This window comes from Gigantopelta aegis, chromosome 8, assembly GCF_016097555.1.
Source record: "Gigantopelta aegis isolate Gae_Host chromosome 8, Gae_host_genome, whole genome shotgun sequence".
In the NCBI taxonomy this organism is placed as follows: domain Eukaryota; kingdom Metazoa; phylum Mollusca; class Gastropoda; order Neomphalida; family Peltospiridae; genus Gigantopelta; species Gigantopelta aegis.
In genome coordinates, this window is record NC_054706.1 from 44,357,747 (window position 1) to 44,364,189 (window position 6,443).

General features: G+C 37.0%; 1 long non-coding RNA gene across 1 annotated transcript; it reads left to right on the forward strand.

The window, feature by feature from the left end:
* The first annotated feature begins 662 nt into the window (after positions 1-662).
* Positions 663-6,149, forward strand: LOC121379936. Its single transcript, XR_005958863.1, has 3 exons — positions 663-764; positions 3,516-3,650; positions 5,353-6,149. It is a non-coding gene; the product is annotated as an uncharacterized LOC121379936 (long non-coding RNA).
* The last annotated feature ends 294 nt before the right edge of the window (positions 6,150-6,443 follow it).

The window sequence follows — 6,443 nt, forward strand, 5'->3', positions numbered from 1 at the left end:
TACGTATGGATCATGCTATCTGCTACAGATACAGACGTAGTTGCCGTAGCTATTGCATCAGTGGATGCACTTGAGAGAGTTATGTGGAATTATGTTTTCACTACCCTTAAATATTGGAAATTCCAACAAACTGTCATACCATTAAAATCATGCCATTATAGAGGATATATCGGAAACGGTTAACGAAATCTGTTGTTTTCTTCTTCCATGTGTACACAGAAGTATAATTTTTTTTTTTTTTAAAGGATTTGACCATGAACCGAACCCCATCCCCTTCCCTTAGAAACATCGCAGCCTGGTTTTCTTGCCAATATCGTAAAATGGCCTGACTGATTCATAGCCTGATAAACAGTGGCGCAGGAAGGTGCCAAAAAGGGATGTGGGCACAGATATATTAATATATATATATATATATATATATATATATATATATATATATATATATATATATATATATATAAACCATCGCTGCGGCTACCTACGCCAGTGTAATGAATAATTATTGGAACCTATCAGAAAATTAAAGGAAGGGTTTAGTTCTGTGTCAAAGTTATTTGGTCTAGAGTTTGAGAAAGAAAACATACTTCCGCCACATGGCATATATTTACCGAATAACTGGAAAAAGATATTTTTGGCCGAGTATTCGAGACTCGGCGATTTCCGTGAAATCAAGCCTGGTGACGTCATTAACAAATGCCTATGGGTTGACGGTTGCTAACAAATGACGTCACCCAAGAAAATAACAAAGGGCGGACATATTCAAGGTAAGTTTTTAAACATTGTTATTGTTATTTTTATTTGGCGAAATTACATTTGTCTTAATTGTTTTGGTACCAATAAACAATCAACCAGATTTCTGTCCTAAATACCACTTGATATCACTTAAATATATTCATAGGCGTACGGGCTCCCATTTTTGTAAGGGGGCAGGCCAAATTTTGCCCAAATTAATCAAACTTGCCAGAATCTGGATTACAACGTTTAATCATATTAGCATTAGGCCTACTGCCAGACAGCTATATCAGGACCGTAACTAGGATTTTTTTTGTTGGGGGGGGGGGGGGGGGGGGGGGGGGGGGGGCAACTGAGTAGTTAATAGTTTAAAACTCCTTAAACGGTTAAGGTTAGAATTTTCTTTAAAGTTTCAATAAAACAAAATTGCCGATTTTTATCGGGGGGGGGGGGGGGGGGGGGAGAGAGAGAGAATTTTACATGGATTACACCTAATATTGTGGATAGAATGATGGAAATACATGGTGAAAAGTGTTCAGGCCAGCTCATTTTGCCCGAATGTTTCTATTGTTTTTGCTCGAATTTGAGGATTTTGTCTCCCGCCCCAATCTCGTACGCTTATGACTGAGTATAGTCCCTATTCAATAAAAAGAAAATGATCAAATATCGAATACGCCACCAATATTATAGTCGTCCTTCCCATGGGGAACGCCTTTTTTATACTATATAATTTACTACATGTTATTTATTTTTGAGCAGATTGTTTTCAAAATTGTACACAATAATTGTTTGGGGGTTTTTTTTGTGGGTTTTTTCCGAAACACTTTTACTGTTTTTCTTACGTCAAACCAAATGAAATTATTAGCAAAAAAAACCCAACATATTTATAGGATGAGACGGACTATAAATGTCGAACGGTTTGATATTGTATACTGTTAAAAATAAGTAGGGATATTCCATTTCAAATATCAATAATTATACATGTAGAATGAAATGCGATATAAAACTCAAATAGGCCTAAGTGCATAATGTGTGTTAATGTTCCCACTTAAAGAGCATAAAAAACCGCACCGATTGTTTTGATCACGAAGTACGTGACGTTACACGTGCGAAGGGTGTGATTTGAAATTGAACACTTAGTTTGTGTGTACGTTGTGGGCACACTGTGGCAGTAGTATTTCTTGTTTGTTACTGGAAAACTAACTCATAACCTTGCTGTCACATTCTTTACAACATTGTGTAACTTTTCAACAATGCGCTGTCTCCAACATCAAGAACGTCTCAGGGCTGTAGGCATGCTCCAAGTTGGCATCATCCAGCGAATTTTGGCCCGTAGACTTAATGTGTCACAATCAGTCATTAGCTGATTACGGGCCCGATATTGACAAACCAGAAATGTAGATGATCATACTCGTTCAGGACGGCCAAGGGTCACAACTCCGGTTCAGGACCGCTTCATTAGGACTTACACGTTGAGAAGTCCGAGGTCAATCAGCCAATAAAATCGCAAGAGAACTCCGTATTACAACTGGCGTTACAGTGTCTGGTCAGACTATTCGTAACAGACTGCACAGAAGTAACATCAACGTATGTCGACCCTACGTTACCCCATATTTGACTGTGAGACACATTGCTGCCAGACGTCAATGTTGGACACATCGTAGACGTTGGGCTCGGGTAATGTTTTCAGACGAGTCCAGATTCACACCAGACTTCCGTGATCGACGACAGCGTGTCTGGCGACATCCCAATGAACGCCACGCCAACGTCAACGTTCGTCCTCATGATCAATTTGGAGGAGGGTCCATTATGGTGTGGGGTGGCATCACCATGACTACCAGAACCCAGCTACATATTGTTCATAAGAGGGTCACTGACAACATCCTTGCACCAATCGTTGTGCCCTTCGCACGTCAGGCTGGACGCCATTTTGTTTTTCAGGACAACAACCGTGCTCACTGGGTACTACTGGTCATTGCGTATCGGCAGCAATAAAACATCACCACACTACCGTGGCCAGCCCCAAACCCAGACTTTTCAGCCATTGAGTACATGTGGGACATCATCAGACGATGTCTCCGAGAACGTTAACGTCAGCCAACCAACGTGGCTGAATTAGGCGCCGCTCTCCAAGAGGATGCCCCAAAATGTTATGAGACGTTTAAAATCAGAAGCATGTCACGTCGGATTCATATGTGTTTGGCGAACCGCGGTGGTTTTACCCGTTACTAGTGCAAATATTGATGTTTTGTCTGATGCTATGAAAACAAATAGCCAGAATGATCAAATTTGTCGTTTCTGGAGCACAACTCCAAACCTGTACAAACTGACTTTACGAAACGTTGTACATATGTCAATCTAGTGGTCTAGTAACTAGTGCATTTAGCTATTGGGGAATCTTCATTTTCGATAAAAAAAAAAAAATTGTTATAAAAACAAAGAGCCTGGAAAACAAGCCCAAAACCGTTCAAGATTTAACGAAACGTACGCATATATCAATCTAGTGTTCTCGTAGTGCCTTTTACTATGAGGTTCTCGAGTTGGCATTTTTTAATATTGTAGTCTGATACTGTGAAAAGAAATAATCAGAAAGACCAATTTCACTGATTCCAGAGCACATCTCCAAACCCGTCCAACATTTCACAAAATGTTTATTATTATTATTATTAATTTAATTTATTATTATTATTTTTTTAATTATTATTATTATTAAGTATATTCGTTCGTTGGTTCGTTGGTTCGTTGGTTCATTCATTCAATAATTCAAATAATTTTATATACAGATTATCAAAATGGCGAGACGAACCTGCAAATATAACGATTTCGTCAGTGAACCAATGGGACACAAATCTATTATGCGCGTGCCAGGAATTGGACCAGTTACTGGAAAGGAGCTCCAGTGCCTAGGTTACGATAAGGTAGGCATACATGTATCATCGAGTTACTCACCAGTGTTCGAGATTAAAAATTTGGAGCAGTATCCCAGATGGATACTAACATTTCAAAATCTGGTATCCCACCTGGGAATATACTACATGTGTCTCACTTAAATGAAATTCATAAATAACATCGTAACAAACTTGGACGACACTGTTCTCGTTCCTTGCCTATTGCTATGCTGACATCGCAATCGAAATCGCAGAATTCTTACAATCAGACAGAATCGGCAAACAGATTTCCTTCATCCAATTTTGCGTAATACTGACATAAATTAGTATTTAGCAGTAATCTATAAGTCTTCTCGACATTACTAATGATAAACCTACCTGTATAAATAAGGGAGGAAATAATTTACAAAAACATCAACTTAGCGGTTCCCAGTCTATTGCTGCGCCACTGTAGCATTAGACTGGGTACAAGTTGGGGAAAATATTGTTATGACATAGCATTAGACTGGGTACGAGTTCGATAATACTGTTACTTAACTGCGCCAGTAAATGATGACTTTATTGTTTCAACGAAAAATAAAACTCAGGATTAAAAAAAAAACCCAAAACCCCAACATTTTGTTGTATCCCAGGGGAATATTGGGTTCTTGAAGTCTGGTATCCAAAATTAAAATCTGGTATCTCCGGGATATCGGGATACCGTTAATCTCGAACACTGGTAGGCCCTGAAGTGGTGGTCAAATATGACGTCACATGACTCCGGTATATTTTTATTTTAAAAAATCTACTTTTTCAAATAAATAGCTATATATCTTAATGTTTTCCTTTTTATAATCAGCAAAGGTTTTAAAATTATGGTAAATAACCTTTTAAATGCAATAATCATGAACATTTTATTTTTTAGATAAATGTTTTCTAACATTTCTCTTTTTTTCTTTCTGAAAACTGATCCCAAACCTCATGTAGTTACATCGTAGTTCATTTGAAAGCTTTTTATATCTAGTTTATTATAAGGCTTTGTGTGCTGGCCAAAAGTGGTCATAATTTTAGGAATATCAGATCACGTGACACAGTATGTTTTTGTTGTAAAAATTAACGCAGTTCAAATATTTTAGTGGGCCCCAACACATAACTTCAAATATTGTAACAATTGTGCATTTTGTCATAAAAGCATAAAACTTGTCATATATAGACTAATATATAAAGATAACTTTCAGATGTTGAGTCACCTGAAATCGTATACGTGTGCGCATGCGCGGAGAATTTGAATTGACCTGTGATCTGTGTCAACAGGCTATTGACATTAAAGCCAATATATTGTGGGGGGGGGGGGGGGGGGGGGGTCATTGAGGGTGTCTTTAAATAGTATTTTAGTGCTGGAATATTTTGAAAGTTTGATATTAATTTAATCTTTCAGTATATTCCTGCATATGGATTATTTAAAGACGCCCTCTATTCTCAATAAAAAAAAAAAAAACATAGGCTTTAATGTCCTCAGCCGGTTGACACGGACCCTAGGTCAATTCAACATCACTGCGCTTGCGCACATGTATATGCTTTCATATGACCCAATATCGGAAAAGGGTCTTTATATATATGAGTCTATATATCTCCCAAGTTTTATGCTGTTATCACAATATGCTCAACTGTTATATACAGTGTGTGTGTGTGTGTGTGTGTGTGTGTGTGTGTGTGTGTACAGATACTTAATTTTTTTTTTTTTTTTTTACAGGCTCACCAACTATACAGCATGTACTTGAAAAAGCGACGCCCTGCAAATTTTCTTTACTGGCTAATCGATGAAACGCGCGCTAGGCCATTCGATGCTTGCCAGTGTGTGCATTCTTTCCAGGTCTATGCAAAATCCAAAAGGACTTGTTGAACAACGCTTACTATCGTATAGAAACATTAACCCGTGTTGTATATGCATATTTTAATCAGTTAAAAAAAATGTTTCTGGTTGAACTTTAAAAATAATTTAAAAAAAAAAAAAAAAAAAACCCACGAAAAAAAAAAAAAAAAAAAAAAACATTTTCCGATCTATATTCTTGTGATCTATTATTGCTATAATATATAATTCACAAATGTCGATTTGTATTAAGCTATTTTTCTAATAGTTGTCAATTATTGGCAAGAATCGGCCATTGAAGATGTTGAAATGGGTTAGTTTTTGAGAGATGAAGAAACCTGTTTGATTTCACTGCAAGAAATTGTTTAGAAAATTGCATATGCGTTTTATGAAGACATCAGTAATTGGCAGGCCACTAAATTTTTGGGGTTTTTTTTTTATTATACATAAAATAATTATTGTAAATTAGCTTGTTTTGTAAGCATTCTCTTGTTTTATATTATATTTATTTTTAATTGTGTATATTATAGTGTTTAGTGAGGTCATTGTTAAAGTCTATGTAAGAAGTGTGTTGTTGCAAGTCTGTTTTTTGATTGAGATATTTTGGTGTGTTTTTCTTTTAGTAATTTTATATGTACTATTATGTAAGCAGTTAAGTAAAAGCTGTATCAATCGGCGAATCACGAGTATGTTGTCTATTTGTTGTCCGCCTATAGCCAGTTAAAGCCAGTTAAAGCACATTAATCATCGGCTATTGGATGTAAATATTTGGTAATTCTGACAAGTAGTTATCAGGGGAAACCCGCTATATTTTTCCGAATGCAGCATGTGATCTTTTTTATGCACTTTCCAACACACATGACAGCATATACCACACCCTTTGATATACCAGTCGTGGTGCACTGGCTAGAACGAGAAATAGCCCAATGGGTCCACTGACGGGGTTCGATCCTAGACCAACCGCGCATCAGGCG